The sequence below is a fragment of the Stenella coeruleoalba genome, assembly GCF_951394435.1.
Source record: "Stenella coeruleoalba genome assembly, chromosome: 15".
In the NCBI taxonomy this organism is placed as follows: domain Eukaryota; kingdom Metazoa; phylum Chordata; class Mammalia; order Artiodactyla; family Delphinidae; genus Stenella; species Stenella coeruleoalba.
The window spans coordinates 74145594-74164926 of record NC_137161.1 but is presented as its reverse complement, the minus strand read 5'-3'; the positions used below and the strand labels follow the sequence as shown (position 1 = coordinate 74164926).

The following is a 19333-nucleotide window of genomic DNA, read 5'->3' as shown; positions in this document are numbered from 1 at the left end:
CTGCAGGCACCGTTCCCCGGGGCAAAGGGCTTCAACACCAAGGGCAAGGAAGGCGCTTGCCCCACACACTGGTCCGCAAAGGAAAAAGAGCAGAGGGAAATGATGCTGGGCGTGGGGGCAGAGGGCACACGTGGCTGGCGCCTCGATGCTAAAAAGTGGCCCTCCGTCCACTCTCGGCGGCCCCACCCCGTCGGGTTAGGCGTCCTCCGCTCTCCCTGGCCCCGACGCCGGCCCCAGAACTACCTGCTGCTGCCTAGGCGCCCTCAGGCCAAGTCTGAGGAAGTTCACTCCCCGTCGCGCCAGTCCGGGAAGGCTGGGGCACCCGGTAAACCCAGACTGCCCGGCAGAGTCGGCGCCCGCCTCTACCCGAGAGCGGGACTCAGGGAGCTGCTGGGGACCCAGGGTCCAGCTGAGTGGCAGCCGAGTCCCGGGCTGGGCTGCCGGAGGCCTCCGGGTGATCCCGCGCTCCCCAGGGCCCGCGGGCGCCGGGCGGGTGGCAGCGAGGAGCGTGCGCCCCGGAGGGCGGGCAGCCCGCGCCTGGGCTGGAGATGGAGACAATCCTCCGCCGATCGCCATGACTCCCGGCTTCCCGGATACCTGGAAGCCGCCCCGCTCTCCCACCTGGGCTGCGGTGCAGCTCTCCTCCCTTCCACCGCCCCGGCGCCCGCGGCCGGGGGCGCGCAGACTAGCGGCCACTGGCGCGGGGGACTCGGGGAGCGGCTCCCAGCCTGCAGCCCGCACAGTTCCGGGACACCCGGGTGGGACACCCGCGGCCCTGCCCCGGCCCCACATCTTGGGGCTGGCGGCCAGCAGCCACCCCCAGGGAGGGCAAGGCAGCTCGGACAACCCCCAGCCCGCCCGGTGCCCTCTGCCAGCGCCAACAGGTATGGGAGGCGTTGTCGCCCGCCCACTCCGGGGCCAGGGGCCCGCGACAGCCGCGGGTTTGGGGTACGGTACAGAGGGGCAAGGACTGAGGGAAGAGGAGAGGGCGGGAGCGAGCGGGCGGCGGCACTCACCTCTGGCTGGGCCGGGGCCGGCCGCGCGGGCCCGCCGCCCCGAAGCCCGGGTTCCGAGGCGCCTCCGCGCGCGCCGGGGGCTTCTTCCGAGGCCCGCAGGGAGGGGGCGGCGCGGGGGGAGGCGCCGGCGGGCAGCGCTCAGCCTCACGCTCACACCCCCGGCCGGCCGCCGCGGCCCCGCGCCGGCATCCTCGCTGCCGCCGGCTCCCACGGCGCCCCGGGCCGCTCCCCAAGCGCGCGCCGGGGCCGGCGCGAGCCCCTCGTCGGCTCGGAGCGCGGTCTGGGCGCGCTCCTCCTGTCCTTGTCCTCGGCTCCCGTCTGGGGACGCTGCCCCGCACCCCCGGCTCGGCGCGCTCCTCTACCCCTCCCGCTCCCGCTGGCCGTGCAGAGCCCCGGCGCGCGGGCTCAGCCCATGTGCGCGGCTGCCTCGCTGAGCCCCGGAGCCCAGTGGCCGAGGCCCCGCCGGAGTTGCGCGCCCTAGAAACTCCATGCAGCTCCGGCCTCCTCCCCGGCTCCTCCCCGGTGGGCCCCCCGGGGCCTTGAAACCGCCCGCGGCGCCTTCCCCGCCCTGCCTTCGCCCGCGTCAGGAGCCGGGGTTCGGGGCGCGCCTCGCCTCGGGGGGTCTGGGAGACACCACCCCCCACCCCTCCGCCTTGCCAATGGCTCCCTCGGTTTCCAGGCAGCGCAACCTGAGGAACGCCTCGGCGCGCGCGCACTCACACTCGCGCATACACACACACACACACACACACACACACACACACGCACTGCACACACAAGCACACGCGCGGGGGGCGAACTGGAGCTTGGCAGACGGTCCTCCTTCCTTCCTCCCCAAAGAAGCTGCCCACGTTAACTCCGGCAAACTGCTGTTCCTCGGTATTGGACAACTTACCCAAGCGCCCCCCACCTTAACTACTTCATCCCCAGGGCCAGGATCACACCTGCATCCGCGCCCGGGGGGAGGGCGGGCGCCGAGTTGAGGTGCCGGCGGCCAAAACCGGGGGAGGAGGAGGGTTCGAAGTGCTCACCCCAGCACCATCGAGGGAGGCACTTCTGCGGCGATCGCCCTCCGACCTCTGATCCCTCTCCCCAGGGCCTGAGAACACGTGGTTTGGCCCCCACTTCCCTTTCCAAGGTCACAGAATGGATTTGATGAGGGGGAGAGGGTGCTTGGACACAGGTGTGAGCTAGGCATCTCAAAGACCGTCTGCAACCTGCCCTGGCACTGCCCCCTGCCAAGTCCATACCCAGACAGACCCCTTTCCTCCTCTGCCCTGTGCCTCAAGGGCAACCCGTTAGCTTAGAGCCTCCAGTCACCTTTTCTGGTCCCCACCTGTCTACCTCTCATGTGCCCAGAAGCTGACAGAATACACAGTGCTACCAAGCTTTGTGTCGTCAAAAAAAAAGGAAAAGAAAGAAAAGAAAAATCAGAACACCAAGACGCATCTCTGTCCCATAGACAGAATCAGGCACCTACCAGTCCCTTTCTGCTCCTCCCAAGGGTGCGCCACAGGAGAAGGAACCCACCTGGCTGGAGCAGGCTACTCTTTCCTCACAGCACTCTCTTTTCCAGGGTCCCTAGTTTCCTGCCCCCTCTAGGTGGCAGAAAGACTGTGCCACCAACTGAGAGTCTTCCAATTCCCAGAATCAAAGAAAAGATATATATAAAAATTCTCACACCAATCAGGAGCCAAGCAGGCAATACTGCCGTAAGCCTCTTGTCCAAACAACTCAGCAGTCACCTCTGTTCCTGCTGGGGCGGCTGCCAAGAGAACGTGGGCACTGGTGCTGCCAGCCAGCGGCCCAAGTTAATCAGGGTCCCCTCCTTGTCTGCACCTCCTGGTTTGCAGCCTGGGCGTGGTTCCTCTGAGCCCTCGTAGCACTCATTGCTGGTACCATACCTTTGGCATTTAGCATTTGCTACCTCGTATTCTTACTATCTTTCCTTGTACCTGCCCTACTTCCAAAATTATCTTCGTAAGCCATTGGCTGAATCTCACCTACCTAGTTCAGAGATGTATCAATACAGAGAAGGCACTTCCAAGAGTTTCCCTGAAGGGTCACGGGCAGATGAACTAAAAGAGTGGATAGAGTCTCAGAATGATCTTTCCCACCGATCTCTTAGTTTGGATGAAAGCTGCATTTTCTAGTAATCTGTTGCCTCTGTAGCAGTTGTTCTGTCGTTTTCTGGATGGCAACCAAGTCACCAAAGTCCCTTAAGCAAGTCTATATACACACATGGAGTTCCTGGTAGAAAGTAGATTTAACCGTTTAACCAGAGCAGGACACATCTGTCAGATCTCTGCCCTCACTGCCTGTGTGAATTTGGGCAAACTGTTGGTTCTCTCTAAATCTCACTGTCCTCATCTGTCAAATGGGGATAATTAGAGTATCTACTCCATAAGGTTGTTGTAAACATTAAATGTGATAACCTGGAATAGCCATTCACTCAGTTCACTCAGCTCCAGGCATAGTAAGTGTTCAACAAATGCTGGCTATTGTCATTATTCATGAGTAGTTAACAGATGTCAAAGACATAACCTTGAAAGAAAAAAATCAAGGATCTCAATGGACATCAAGAACTAGAAAGCCAGGTGGCAGACTTTACACTAAATACAGTTTCCTGGTCCTCGCCAACTATGACCGTTTTGAGACTTCCAGGTTAAGAGGGTTGCAGGTTCTCAGGCCCTGGTACCCTTGCTCCAACTTTTATTTATTTGTTCAATATATATTTATTAAGGGTCAAAATGTGTCAGCTCCTTCCTGTTAAATTGCCAAAGAAAATCTTGTACCAAATATCACAATGGAAGCTAAAACCAACATGGAACAAAATGGGTTCCATGCATTTGTACCTTGATTTGGCATAAGTACTCTCTCCAACCCAGAATAATACAGCCCTCCAGCAAACAGCTGGGAGTAAGCATTAACTTGGTTCTATCACCTACCTCTAGCTTTGGGACTCAGAGTTATACAAATCAGACACCTGGACGATTGCTACCTTACCAAGTGGTAAACATTTTCTAACATGGTCCAAGTCATTGCCACCTCTACCTCAGCCATTCCCCTGTCTTTCCTTCTTTTGTTTTACCTGAAAAAGCAGTTCTATATAATAACTACATCTACTTCAAGTGCCCAAGACAGTGAAGGGTAGAGGGGGATGACGGGGTCTGTTGCATTCTGAAGAGAAATAGGCAGAAAAAGAAAAAATCATTTGGGTACGTGCTGGAGGGTAACATTTTTCATGTATCCTATCAAAATGCGGACAATGGAATGCATTGGCTTCTTTACAACGCACATTCTCTACTTTGTGGCAGGAGGTTTTAGAGTGGTTTGTTAGGCAGCAACAGAAAACCAGAACAAAATTCAGTATCTGGAAGTAGACTGGCGCTGTAACAAACACTTAAAACGTTGGCTTTGGGATTGGACAACGCAGAAGTGCCTCGTAAGTCTATTAGTGAAAGCCTCAAGGGCCTCAGGAAGACTCCTGGAAATGACTTGAAGGACGCCAAGAAGACTGTTCCTGGAAGCTGGGAAACAGAGCACCTGAGCCATGTACTGGTGGGTCAGTTAGCAAAACAGTTGCCTGTAGTAATGTGACACAGATGAGAAGGCTACCTAAGCAACTCATGGATCTGACTAGAAGAGTTCCAAGTAGATCATAGAAGGAGCCAACTGGGTTTTTCTAGATGCCTGTGATAAAAGACAAGCAGAGATGAATTAAAGCAGAAATCATTCCATTGTTCTGAGTAGAATTTAGAGGAAATAGAAAGAACCAGGACTTGCTGTGTTCGAGAGGAGAACTGTTGCTCATTCTGACATCTCCAGGCAAAAACATTCAAATCCAGGGCAGTAAAATGTGGTCTCCAGATAAAGATTAAGTTGGGGATGTGGTGCAGTCAAATCCCTTGTTAAGACCTCACACATATTTAAGGGCAGGCCTAAAAGAGCTTCTAAGAATCCCAGAGACGTGGTCCCTCAGCAGCCTCACCAGGGGCTGAAAATAGAGAAGGGCCTATTCTTCAAGAGGTGTGTAAGTGTAGTTTTTCTCTAATGGATGGATTCTAGTTTAACTCACAGGAAGCCCTCAATGTTTTTAAAGAAAACATACCAGTTTGGGGCTGAAAGGGACGGAGACAGTACAAAAGGAAAGGAGGCCTTTGGATCCCTGACCGTCCGTGGACAATAAACACGCTGCAAAGAAGAGTTGTTTCTTATGAGAGAGGGAGAATGGCTGATAGAGGAACCAAAAGCCCAAAAGATGAGGCCAAGAGCTGTGAAGAATCATTCCCAAGAAGCAGGACTGGGCCTTAATTAAGGAACCGATGACACGTTCCCAGCTGGATTTCACAATTGCTATGAGCCAGTGTGGCTGCTATAGGAAACACCACCCACACCCTCCCCTGTTGAACGGGGTGTCTGTTGCACTTACTGTATCTCTGCCTCACGGGTGTGTGGAGGGTATTTAGTGAAGAGGAAGGAGGAGCTCACAGATCTTCAGATTGAGAAGAACCTCCCCTGAACCTGCTTTAGATGAAGTGATCCACGACCTCAAGCCTGAACCTGGTGCCACAAGGAGATGAGACTTTTGGAACTTTTGGATGTGTCTGGGTATGTTTCATGTTAGAAAAATGTAAATAATGCTTGATTGAAGGTGAATTTTTTACCGTGTTGCATTAACTATGGCTGGACGTTCTTTAATATTCCTGTCATCAAGTTGGGATCTACATCGCCCTTCCCTTGAATCTGGACAGGATATGTTACTTCTTTAACCAAATAAAGAAGTTATTTTGTTCCAGTTTCCAGGCTTAGGACTTAAACTGGAAGCTTTTATGTCCTGTCTCTTGGAACACTTTCTTAGAGCCCTAAGTCACCATGTAAGAAGTCCAATTACCCAGAGTCTGCCATGCTGCAAGGCAGCCCAAGCTAGCTGTGTGGAGGATAGGAGGTAGCAAGTTAATAAAGGAGAAATGGAGAGGGAGAGGAAGAGGGAAAGATAGAGATAGATATCTGGCCAGTCCCCAGCTATTCTAGACCCTGCTGTAAGAGTCTTCCTAGCTGAGGACCCAGATATTATAGGGCAGAGAGACACCATCCACACTGTGCCCTGTCTGAATTTCTGACCCACAGACTAAAAGAGGTAGTAATACATTGATGTTTTAAGCCATTTAATTTTGGGGTGATTTGTTATGCAGCAGTAGATAACCAGAAAAATTTGCTAACTTGGAAAGATTTCCAAACTATATTGTAAAGTGAAAAAAGCAAATTGCAAAATAATGTGCATGATACCATTTTTGAAAAAGAAAACTTTGTACATAGTGTCCATAAATACCGGGTTGGCCAAAAAGTTCACTCAGATTTTTCTGTAAGATGTTACATAATATTATTGGAATGCTATCTGTTACTTAAGTAACTCTGGAGAATCAGTATTAAGGAGACTTCTACTTTTTAGATATATATTATATGAATGTTCTACAACAAATATTTTTAATATTGGCTTAATTTTTTTAATGAGAAAAATACCCTGTATTTTTTTTTCAAAGCAATAAACATTAGTATATACCTATGAAAAGAATAACACACTCTCTGCCTTTCAAAAAACAAAAGGTTTACTCTGTGACTGGATTATTAATGAAAAGAGATTACATTGACACATATGCTGATAATTCTTTTGATTTCTAGGATAAGAAAATTTAAGTTATCAACAAAACAAAAACAAGTTATCAACCAAGGGAAGAAAAGAGCTTCAAGAGTGTGTGTAACACTAGATCACAGATGAAAAATGAAACAAGAGAGAGAGGGTAATTGGTATCACCCAGGGCTTATACATTCATTTAAGTTGTTAACATGTATGAAAGGAAGAGAAAAATATTTTCCAAATGAAACAGGTAAGAAAGTAAATGGCTTTTTTACATATTCTGGAAAAAATACTCAAAGACTTATATTAGCCAATTAAAAAAAATGGAATCAAAGTTAAGAGCTTGAGAATGGGGCCAAGAACCCAGAGAGAAGGAAAGGGCATTGGTGTGAACCTGACATTCTCTGCTGCCTTTGCTTTTGAAACATTAGCTGATTTCCAAGTAACATTGGACCAAAAGGCCAAAAAGATAATATCTCAGAGATTTTGAGAATACCACAGGCTTAGAGAGAAAATAATCAGGTCGCAGTGCTACCAAGACAGTCAGGACCTGAGGGACTAAAACTCAAGGAAAGACGACCTCAGAAAAGTGAATGGATTATTCTGCTCCACTTTCCTCCTAAAGGCATTTGCCTCATTTTAAGCTGCACAAAGTGAAAGCCAAAGAAAAGAAATCAAGCAGCAGCTAAGTGGCTACACAATGAAGAATACTCAGGAATCTCACAATGCCAGCAGAACAAAAATTGGAGTTTAGAACCTTCCAAGAAGGAAGGGCACAAATACACACCCTAAGGTTCTAGTTGAGGCTCCTGAAAGACTATATGCATTAAGATGAATAGAAAACCAGAAGCTTTCAGAGAATCAAATCCATCTTCAAATTACCTCAATTATTGATTAGTAAAAGGTGATCTACATCTATCCTATCTGCCTGCCAGATGAAAACTGAAATCTGAGGGGAGAGAACAACATGTAGAACCACAACAATGTTTCAAATATAATATCTGGCATTTAATAAAAAATTGCCAAACATGCCAGGGGACAAGGCCAAACTGAGAAAAATCAAGCGGAAAAAAAACAGACAGTAAAAACATAGGTTATCCACATATTTGGAGTTATATAAAACAAACATTAAAACGACTGTGATAAATGTTCAAGAAAATGAATGATAAGATGAATAAATTTACCAGGGAAGAACTAGAATTTATTTTAAAAACAGAATAAAGTAGTAATTCTAGAACAACAACAAAAAAATGTATCCAGTAGGTCTTCTTAAAGCAGAACCAACACAGCAAAAGAGATCAGTGAACAGTTAATTAGGTCAGGAGACAATATCTTACTGAAGTATCTTTCCTCTCTTCAGAGGAAAGAATGAAAAATAGCGAAAAGAGCTTGAGAGATACATAGAACACCATGAATAGTCAAACATGTAATTGAAGTCTGAAAAAAAAAGGGGGAGAGACAGGATGTGGTAGATGCAATCTTGGCTGAGAATTTTCCAAAAACTGATTAAGCTACAGATTCAGGAAGTCCTAATAACTCCAAGCAGGATAGGTACAAAGAAAGGCACACATAGGCAATCATAATTACATTTCTAAAAACCAATGACAAAATAGTAAAAGAAGCCAGTCCCTTCCACCTTTGCAAGCACATGCACACACACACACACACACACACACACACACACACACACACACAAACACTGTACTTTCAAAGGAACAACAGATGACTCCTCAACAGAAATGATAAAAGTTAGTATAACTTACAACCATCAGTATAATTTTGATGTGCTAAAAGAAAATAACTGTTCATCTAAAATTCTGAATGCAGTAAAAATATTTATTAAAAAGAAAGCTGAGGAATTTTTGCTTCTGAGCTACTACCAGACTTTCCCCCCACTGTTAACAACTAGAAAAGTACATATAAAAATATATAAATTAGCTGTTTTCAATAATTGGACAATAGCCAGTGAAGGACTGTAATCCATATGAGAACAGAAATAAATGAGATGAAAAAGAGAGCTGGATGAATCAGACTCTCTGACTTCAGACTATACTACAAAGCTACAGTAATCAAGACAATATGGGACTGGCACAAAAACAGAAATACAGATCAATGGAACAGGATAGAAAGCCCAGGGATAAACCCACGCACCTATGGTCAACTAATCTATGACAAAGGAGGCAAGGATATACAATGGAGAAAAGACAATCTCTTCAATAAGTGGTGCTGGGAAAACTGGACAGCTACATATAAAAGAATGAAATTAGAACACTCCCTAACACCATACACAAAAATAAACTCAAAATGTATTAGAGGGGCTTCCCTGGTGGCGCAGTGGTTGAGAGTCCGCCTGCCGATGCAGGGGACACGGGTTCGTGCCCCGGTCCAGGAAAATTCCACATGCCGCAGAGCGGCTGCGCCCCTGAGCCACGGCCGCTGAGCCTGCGCGTCCGGAGCCTGTTGCTCCACAACGGGAGAGGCCACAACAGTGAGAGGCCTGCGTACCGCAAAAAAAAAATGTATTAGAGACCTAAATGTAAGACCAGACACTATAAAACTCTTAGAGGAAAACAGGAAGAAAACTCTTTGACATAAATAACAGCAAGATCCTTTTCGACCCACCTCCCAGAGTAATGGAAATCAAAACAAAAATAAACAAATGGGACCTAATGAAACTTAAAAGCTTTTGCACAGCAAAGGAAACTATAAACGAGACGAAAAGACAACCCTCAGAATGGGAGAAAATATTTGCAAACAAATCAATGGACAAAGGATTAATCTCCAAAATGCATAAACAGCTCATGCAGTTCAATATTAAAAAAATAACCCAATCAATAAATGGGCAGAAGACCTAAGTAGACATTTCTCCAAAGAAGACATACAGATGGCCAAGAGGCACATGGAAAGCTGCTCAACATTACTATTCATTAGAGAAATGCAAATCAAAACTACAATGAGGTATCACCTCACACCAGTTAGAATGGGCATCATCAGAAAATCTACAAACAACAAATGCTGGAGAGGGTGTGGAGAAAAGGGAACCCTCTTGCACTGTTGGTGGGAATGTAAATTGATACAGCCACTATGGAGAACAGTATAGAGGTTCCTTAAAAAACTAAAAATAGAATTACTGTATGACCCAGCAATCCCACTACTGGGCATATACCCAGAGAAAACCATAATTCAAAAAGATACATACACCCCAATGTTCACTGCAGCACTATTTACAATAGCCAGGTCATGGAAGCAACCTAAATGCCCATCGACAGACGAATGGATAAAGAAGATGTGGTACATATATACAATGGAATATTACTCGGCCATAAAAAGGAATAAAATTGGGTCATTTGTAGAGATGTGGATGGACCTAGAGACTGTTACACAGAGTGATGTACGTCAGAAAGAGAAAAACAAATATCATATATTAACGGATATATGTGGAATCTAGAAAAATGGTACAGATGAACTGGTTGGCAAGGCAGAAATAGAGACACAGATGTACAGAACAAACGTACGGACACCAAGGGGGGAAAGTGAGGGCGGGGTGGTGGTGGGATGAATTGGGAGATTGGGATTGACATATATACACTGATATGTATAAAACTGATAACTAATAACCTGCTGTATAAAAAATAAATTAATTAAATTTTAAAAGAAAAGAAGAAAGAAATGAGATGAGCCCTACTCTCTGCCTGGATTCTGCCCAGCTCTCTGCCTGGATTCATTTTCTGTACACTGTAAAGGGAAAAGAAACCAAAGCACAGCACAGTGGTCTCACTGAGTTGAGGAAACAGAGATCACACTTCATGGAGGCTTAGATAGCTGGAATTTATCAGGTAGAAAACTGGAGAGAGAAAACTATGCAGCAAATAGCTGAGAAAATCTTCATAGGGATTCCCTTGAGTTCCTGGTTGATAACTAAGATGTACAGTCACAGGATAAAATTCCACGAGGTCAGGCAAAGAACAGCTGGTAGAGAGCTGTAAGCTGAACAATTCCTAGGGTAAGAAAGAAATGGAAGACATTTAAGTTCTGATGAGCCTGAGTGGACAAAATACCTGGGATTCCAGTAGAGACCCCAGGTAGATTGTACCTTAGAAGTAGTACTGAACTAGCATTAGAATAGAAGTTATTCTAGCACTACAACCAAGCTTAAAAAAAAATCATCAAATGGATCAAGCTAATTCTCAAGTAACTTATTTGCCTAACAAACTTCAAAACTCTTTAAGAACAACAACAAAATCCGGAAATTCTAGTGTAACATTCACAGCATCCATAGACAAAGAAGCAGAAATAACAGGAATAATGGAATTGCTAATGGGGGCTTTCATATAGCTATTATAAATATGTTCAAGGATTTAAAGGAAAATATAAACACTATAAATAAAGGAGTAGAAATTATTTTGAGAGCAAATAAAATTCTGGAGCTGAAAAATATAGTATTTAGTATTAAAAAGTTGCCTGATGGACTTAACATAAGATTAGATGCTGTAGAAAAAAAAGACAAGTGAGCTTTCAGACATAGCAATAGAAACAGAAACACACAGAGAAAAATCCTTGGAAAAAATAGAGCTCAGTGAATTTTGGGACAATATCAAGCAATACTGATAACATATGTTCAATTTCAATACCTTAAGTCTGTGTGTGTGGTGAGGAAGTTAGGCAGAAAAAAATTTTTTGAATAACTAATGGCTAAAACTTTTCAAATTTGATAAAAGCTATAAATACATAGATCCAAGTGGCTTAATGTACTCCATATAGGAAGAACACAAGGAAAACCACTCCAATGTACACCATAATTAAGCTGCTGAAAACCAGTGGCAAAGAGAAAATCTTAAAGCATCCAGGAAAAAAGGGCATGTTCTATCAGGAGAACAGAGGTAAGAATCAACTAACTTCTTTTCACAAATAATGCAAGCCAGAAGACAATGAAACAGCATCTAAAGTGCTGAAAAAGAAAACAAAAACAAACAAAAATGTCTAGAATTCTCTATCCAGCACTCTACTCAATACTCTGCAATGGCCTATATGTGAAAAGAATCTAAAAAAGAGTGGATATATGTACATGTATAACTGATTCACTTTGCTGTACACCTGAAACTAACACAACGTTGTAAATCAACTATACTCCAATAAAATTAAAAAATAAAAATAAAAAAATAATATAAAATACATTTCCAAATTCAAAATTAAAAAAAAGAAGCCATAGAATTCTCTATCCAGCAAAAATATTCTCCAAATTTGAAGATGAAATAGTTTTTCAGATAAACAAAAAGTAAAAGAGTTTATAGCTATCAGGCTGAAGTAAAATGATAACCATTAGAAACTCAAGAATGAGGACAGCTGGACATGGTTAATATCTGAGCAAATATAAACAATATGGTTTTCTCAGTTTTAAGTTTCTCTAAAAGATAATTGACTGTTTAAAGCAAAAATAATACCAATGTACTACAGAATTTATAATAAATGTATAAATAAAATGTGTATGACAATAACAGCACAAAGGATGGGAAGGAAGAAATGGAAGTATACTCTTATAAGATACATTGTCCATGAAGTAGTATAATATTATTTGATATTAGACTGCTATATGTTGAAGGTCCATATAGTAAACCCTAGAGCACAGAGAGATAGCAAACAATCTCCAATAGAGGAGATTAAATGGGATATTTGAAAAATAACTAATGCTAAAGAAGGCATGAAAAGAGGAAAAAGTAGAGATGGGACAAAGAGAAAATGAACAGCAGAATAATAAATTGATACCTAAATATATTGTTAATTACATTTAATTTAAAGAGTCTAATGCTACAATTAAAGGGCAGAAAACATCAGGCTGGATAAAAATACAGTAAGATTCAACTATAGACTATTGACAAGATACACTCTTTAAATATACAAACACAGATAGGTTAAAAGTACAAGGATAGAAAAATACATATCATGAGAATATTAATCATGAGACTTCTGGAACAGCTATATTAATATTGGACAAGATGTATTGCCAGACATAAATAGCATTAATTCATAATGATAAAGAGCCAATTCATTAAGAAAATATAGTAATCCAAAATGTACCCATAACAAAGCTTTTAAAATACATGACGCACAATACATGAAGAAAACAACAAATCCACAAACATAGTGGGAGACTTTAACACACCTCCCTCAGCACGGATAAAACATGTAAAGATATAGAAGACTTGTCAAACACTAGCAAATAACTTGACCAAACTGAATGTATAAAGCACTGCATTAGCAACTGCGGGATACACAGTCTTTTCAGGTACACATGGAATGTTCATAAAAGACCATATGTTGGGCCTCAGGAGGATCCTCAATAAATTCCAAAATATTGAGATCATACAGAAAACATTATCTGACCACAATGGAAATAAATCAGAAATCAATAAGATACTTAGAACATGCTCATATATTTTATAAGTAAAACACAGTTTTACATAATGCACAAGCCAAAGAATAAAAAACAAAGGAAGTTAAAAAAAAATTTAGACTGAATGAAATGAAAATGCAATGTGTTAAAATTTGTGGAATGCAGCTAGAACAGTGCTTAGAGGGAAAATTATAGCTTAAAATGTTTGTTTTAGAAAAAGATGAAAGGTTTAAAACCAATATTCTAAGATTCCACTCTCAGAACTAGAAAAAGAGCAAATTAAACCCCAAGAAAATAGAAGGAAGGAAATAATAAAAATAAGAACAGAAATCAATAAAATAGAAAATGTACCAATAATAGAGAAAATGTCAATGAAATTGGTAAATCTCTAACCTGATTTTAAAATCTGGAGAAAATACAAATTACCAAGATCAGGCCTAATGGAAGGGGCTTCACTATAGATCCTAAAGACATTAAAAATAACAAGGGACTATTATAAAACACTTTATTCCAAAAAACTTGACAACTTAGACAAAATAGAAAAATTCCTTGAAAAATACAAATTAACAGATCCAAGAAGAGATAGAAAATATGAATAGTTTCATATCTTTTAAAGAAATTTAATTCATAATTAATAACCTCTTCCTTCCAAACACAAAAGCAAATCCCTTCATGCCCAGATGACTCCTCTGTTGAATCCTAACACACATTTAATAAAGAACAAATACCACTCTTATAAAAATCTTTCATAAAATACAGTAACACATCTCAAGTCATTTTATGAGTTCAATATTACCCCATTACCAAAATCAGATAAAGGCTTTACAAGAAAATAAAATAAATATAAATGCAAAAGCTTTAACAGTATAGTAGCAAATGGAACCCAGCAATGTATCAAAAGGATAACACATCTTTTGGCAAAGTGGAGTTTTTCCCAGGCTGGCAAAGTTGGTTTAAATTTTAAAAAATTAATCAGTGTAATTTATCATATTCAGAGAAGAAAAAATCATGACCATCTTAATTCATGCATAAAGAGCATTTGACAAAGCTCAACACCCACGCACAATTGAAAATTCTCAGAAAAGTTGGAATAGAAGGGAATTTCCTCAACTTGATAAAAGGCATTACAAAAAATGGACAGTAACCATCATACCAAATAGTCAAAGATTGAATGCTGTCCCTGTAAAACCAGGAACAAGACTTTTATTGAAAATTTGTTGGGGTCTCCAGCCAGTGAACTAAGTCAATTAAGATAAATTAAATGCATACAAATTGGTAAGAAAAAAGTAAAACTGTTTTACTCAAAGTCAATATGATTGTATAGGTAGAGAATCTTAAGGAATCTACCAGAAAAAGCTTTTAGAACTAAATAAGTGACTTTAGCAAGGTCGCAGAATACAAGATCAATACCACAAATAAGCAACTGGAAAATGAAATTGGGGAAATAGCACCATTCACAATAGTATCAAAAACATGAAATATTAGGGATACGTTTAACAAAATAAGTCCAAGATCTGTATGCTGAAAACTACAAAACACTGCTGAGAGAAATTTTAAAAGATCAAAAATAAAAGATACAACATGTTCATGATTTAGAGTTTTGACATTTTTAAGATGTTAATTGTCCCCCAAATTGATCTTTAGGTTCAACATAATCCAAGTCAAAATGCCAGAAAGCTTTTCCTCAGAATGTGACAAGCTGGTTCTAAAATTTATATATAAATGCAAAGGACATATAATAGCCAAAACAATCTTTAAAAAGAAGAAAGTTGGAAGGGACTACCTGATTTTAAGATGTACTATAAAGCTAATTAAGAGAGTGTGGTTTTGGCAAAAGAATAGAGTATAGACCCAAGGAAATAATATTATAGACCAGGAATAGATCTACAGGTACGTGATCAATTGACTTTCGACAAAATTGCCAAGTGAATTCAATGGGGGAAAGGCTAGTCTTTTCATCAAATTCTGCTGGAATTTATTCATGTAGAAATAAATGAACTTTGATACTTACCTTATCCATACACAAAAAATAACTCAAAATTAGATCACAGACCTAAATAATAAATGCTAAAGCCACAGAACCTTTAAAAAAAACATAGGAGAAAAATCTTTGCAACTTGGAGAAGGCAGAAATTTCTTAAACAGGACACAAAAAGCAAAAATTATAAAAGGAAAATATTGATAGTTTACTTCATCAAAATTAAAATCTTTTACCCTTCAGAAGACACCTTTGAAAAAATGAAAGAAGCCACAAATAGGAAAAATTGGGAATTCCCTGGCAGTCCAGTGGTTAGGAGTCCGCATTTTCACTGCCATAGCCTGGGTTCAATCCCTGGTCGGGGAACTAAGATCCCGCAAGCCATGCAGTGCGGCCAAAAAAAAAAGGCCACGGATTATTTATCATTTCACAAAAAAAGCCACAGATAGGGAAAAATTATGTACATATAATTTATATTTATATATTATATATATAATGCTATATATCTGGCAAAGAACTTGAATTAAGACTATATCAAGAAATCTTGCAACTCAATAAAATGAAAAGAAACAACTCAGTTTTTAAATGGGCAAATGATAGAACAATACTTCACAAGATAGAGGAATGGCTGATCACACAGGAAAGCATGCTGAACATTGTTAGTCATCAGGGAATGCAAATTAAAACCACAATGGAATACTTCTACACAACCAGTAGAATGGATAAATGTTAAACACCTGACAGTACCAAGTGTTGCCAAAAATATGGAGCAACTAGAACTCTCATACAATGTTGTTGGGAATGTAAATAATCAAATAATTTTGAAAAACTATCAGTTCCTTACAAAGTTAAATGCACAGTTACGCTGACTCAGCGATTTCAGTTGTAGGTAATTTTCTTAGAGAAATAAAGTCCACACTATGACTTTTACGTGGACGTTCACAGCAGCCTTATTCATAACAGTCCCAAACTGGAAATAATCCAAATGTTCATCAATAGATGAACGGATGAACAAATTATTGTATATGCAGATGATGAGATACTGCTCAGTAATTAAAAGGAAAAAACTAGATACCCACCACATCATGGCTGAACCTTAAAAATGTTATTCTGAGTGAAAGAAGCCAGACACAAAAGAGTACATACCCCATTATTTCATTCTTATGAAATTCTAGAACAGGCAAAATAAATCTATAGTGACAGAAAGTAATTCAGTGGATGCCTGGGGTAGAGACTGGGAGGGGGATTGACTGCAAAGGGACACCAAGGAATTTTTTAGGATTGATGGAAATGCTTATGTCTTGATTGATGTTTATACAAATGTTTGTACATTTGTCAAAACTCATCAAACTGTACACTTAAAATGAATGCATGTTATTGTGTATAAATTGTCCTCAATGAACTTAATTTTAAAAGAAAAAAAGGTGAAGCCTTAAAAATATTATGATTTAAAAATATTTGTGAAGTAAATACATTTTTAGACACACAGGTAGAGAATTTTTCACCAACACCCATCCTAAAAGAAATGGTAGAGTGAGTTGTCCAGGCAGAGGAAATATGATTCCAGATAGAAGAATGGAAACAGGAGAATAAAGAGCTTGGTAATGATAAATAGGTGGTAAATCTAAATAGCAATTATTATATTTTAATCTTATAATAATACATCTTAATAACAATGTTTGGTAGGTTGTTAAGTATATGAAGAAATAAAATCCATGACAACAATTGTACAAAAGGTAGGAGTGGGGAGAATGGAGTTAAAAATGTTCTTGGGTTCTTCCATCATATTGAAGTGATAAATGTACTCATTTAGGATATATACCAGTGGGTCAAGGATATACATTGCAATCTCTAGGATAATCGCTTAAAGAATGTATAGTTAGTAAGGGGGAAATGGAATAATAAAAAGCACTTGATTAATACCACAAAAGAGAAAAGGGGAACACAGAACATATGAGATAAACAGAAAGTAAATGGATTGTTGATTGAAATCCAAATAAATCAGGAATCGCATTCAATATTATCAGACTAAATATATTCTAACCTCCAGACAAAGATTGTTAGATTAGATATAAGTAGATTAGATGTAGATTTTGCTCATAATAAACACACATTAAATAGGAGGCTGTGGGATTGTCAACCATGAAAGGATGGTATATGCAACACTACCTGAAAGAAAGTTGGGACAGGTGTACTAATATCGAACGGAGCAAATTTTAAGGCAGGAAGAGACTTAGGGCCTTTCTGTGGGTAAGAAGGAATCCAGGATGCAGGATGCATGCCATGAAGGTGGTAGGTGTGTTTAGTAGGTAGCAGTCAACATTATCTCTACATAAATCTTTTGTTGATTTTGCCACTGATGACAGATGGAGAGGAATCAATAAACTGCATTTTTCTTCTCTCTCTGGTTGAAATTTTTTTAAATGCTGGGGTCAGGAAGACAGGGATCAAAATGTCAGCTTCCGTATGCTGCACGCAGAATTAGGTAATTTACCACCTGGCCATTCACAGGAGGTGATGGGCCAATGCAAGCTCCAGGCCAGCAGTGCTCTTTTCAGACAGGAAGAGCCCATAAGGGAGAGAACAAGACGCTGAGCTATCAGGCTTTTTCTTCCTCCAAACTTAACAATTAGAGATGTGAGTGAGGGAGCAGAGCTACACTAATTGATATCACTCCACGTGGAAACATGGAATCCAAGAAAAGATTTCCTACCACTCACTTTTCATTTGGTATTCCTATAAACTTGTTTATTTCTCTACACTTCTACCAATATTGGGTGCTATGAATACTTTAAAATTTTGCCAATTGATTGGGCTAAAAATATTATCTCATTATGGAGAAATTTTTCAACTACAGTTGTTGCCTGGGCCTTATTTTTGTAAGGTTCAGATTCGGCTGGTTTGGCATGACACATTTAAAACATTTTAAAACATTCAAAAATCTCATTCCTGACAATCACGTTATACAGCTAAGATTGAGAAAGCCCTGACATTTTATTGTGGGAGGGATGAACTGGTGGCAGGCTAATGTTCTTCTCTACCTTGGATGTTCCGCTCTGATTAGAAACTTGCTCTATTTCCAATCGAATTCCTCCCTTTCCCAATCAGAAAGCTGGGATACATGAAAATTGGTGGTGCCTGGACACAGAAGCCCCCCCTCCCAACTCCCTAGCCTCTCAGCTGTAGCTGATCTGAGGTGAAGGGGGAGCCTGGCTCCTTCTGGGCCCACCCCCCTCTCCATATCTGTGCTCTAGCTTGGGGTGGAGAATGCTGTCAGGGAGGCTGTTAGGCCGACAGCACTGTGCTGGTTCTCAAACTCAGGAAACTTGGTCCACCCCCAGCATCCTATTTCATTTTGGTTCCAGTTGTGCTGTGTCTGGCAACTATTCCTCAGCATTGTAGGAAGAGGATGAGCTTGTCCCAAAGTTTCAGCTTAGTTTTCGTTTTGGTTGGTAATGCTTTTGTTGATTTTGTAAGTGTCAAGGAAGAAGCTTTAAAAATGTCTACTTTCGCTGCCATGTTTCCTGGAAGTCCCTCCTTCCTCCCCTGAATTAAAAGAAAAAGCTCAGAAGTATTTACATTGAAAAGCAATGAATGCTTGCTCCAGGCTTTCTCACCCACCCTGAGGCAACTATGTTGAAAAAGATCTGTTTCAACATGTACAGACTAAATAATAGGTTCAGACTTTTTCCTTAACTTACAGATTTTATATATTTTGATTCTTTTATATTTTGATTTATGGTTGTTTTTAGATCTTTGATTATTTACTGTATCAGTTGGATTGGGCTAGGCTATGTGTCTAATTCTATCAATTTTGCTTTATATATTTTCAGCATACGTTATTAGGTGTATCCAATCCATCTCTAAGTCTCCTCAAATGGTTCAAAATTCCAAAGTAAAGGACAATATTCAGGAAAACATCTCCCTTCTACCTGCCTTCCAGATACTCTGCTCTCCTCCCATCAAGCAAGCACTATTGTTACCTTCTTGTGTGTCCTGCCAGAGACATGGTACAGATATGTGCTGCTTCTTTATACAAACGGTACCACACTGTATAGATTGCTTTGCACCCTTCTTTTTCACTTGGAAGGATACCGTTTTCCGGTAAAATTTACATCTAGTGAGGTGCTTGGACCTTAGGTGTGCCCATTTGATGACTTTTGATAAACGATACACCTATGTGACCACCTTAAAATCAAGATTCAAATATTTCCATCACCCGGAGTCATTTTCGTTTCATACTGTAAGCATTTCTTAGTTTGTTACCTTGTCTCCATAGCCAATAGAATACTCTATCCAAGTTGCCATCC

At 41.3% G+C, this 19333-nt stretch overlaps 1 protein-coding gene across 3 annotated transcripts in view; it reads right to left on the bottom strand.

Annotated features, from left to right (window-relative positions):
* CALN1 (calneuron 1) overlaps positions 1–19333 on the bottom strand; it is a 495446-nt gene that overhangs the window by 380468 nt on the left and 95645 nt on the right. Inside the window, exon 1 of one of the 3 annotated variants that reach the window (XM_079946287.1) lies at positions 1017–1309. The exons of the other annotated variants lie outside the window; for them this stretch is intronic. The gene's annotated coding sequence lies outside the window, so the exon portion shown is untranslated. Of the gene's footprint in view, positions 1–1016; positions 1310–19333 lie in introns of those variants that run through there. 3 annotated transcript variants of the gene reach the window in all.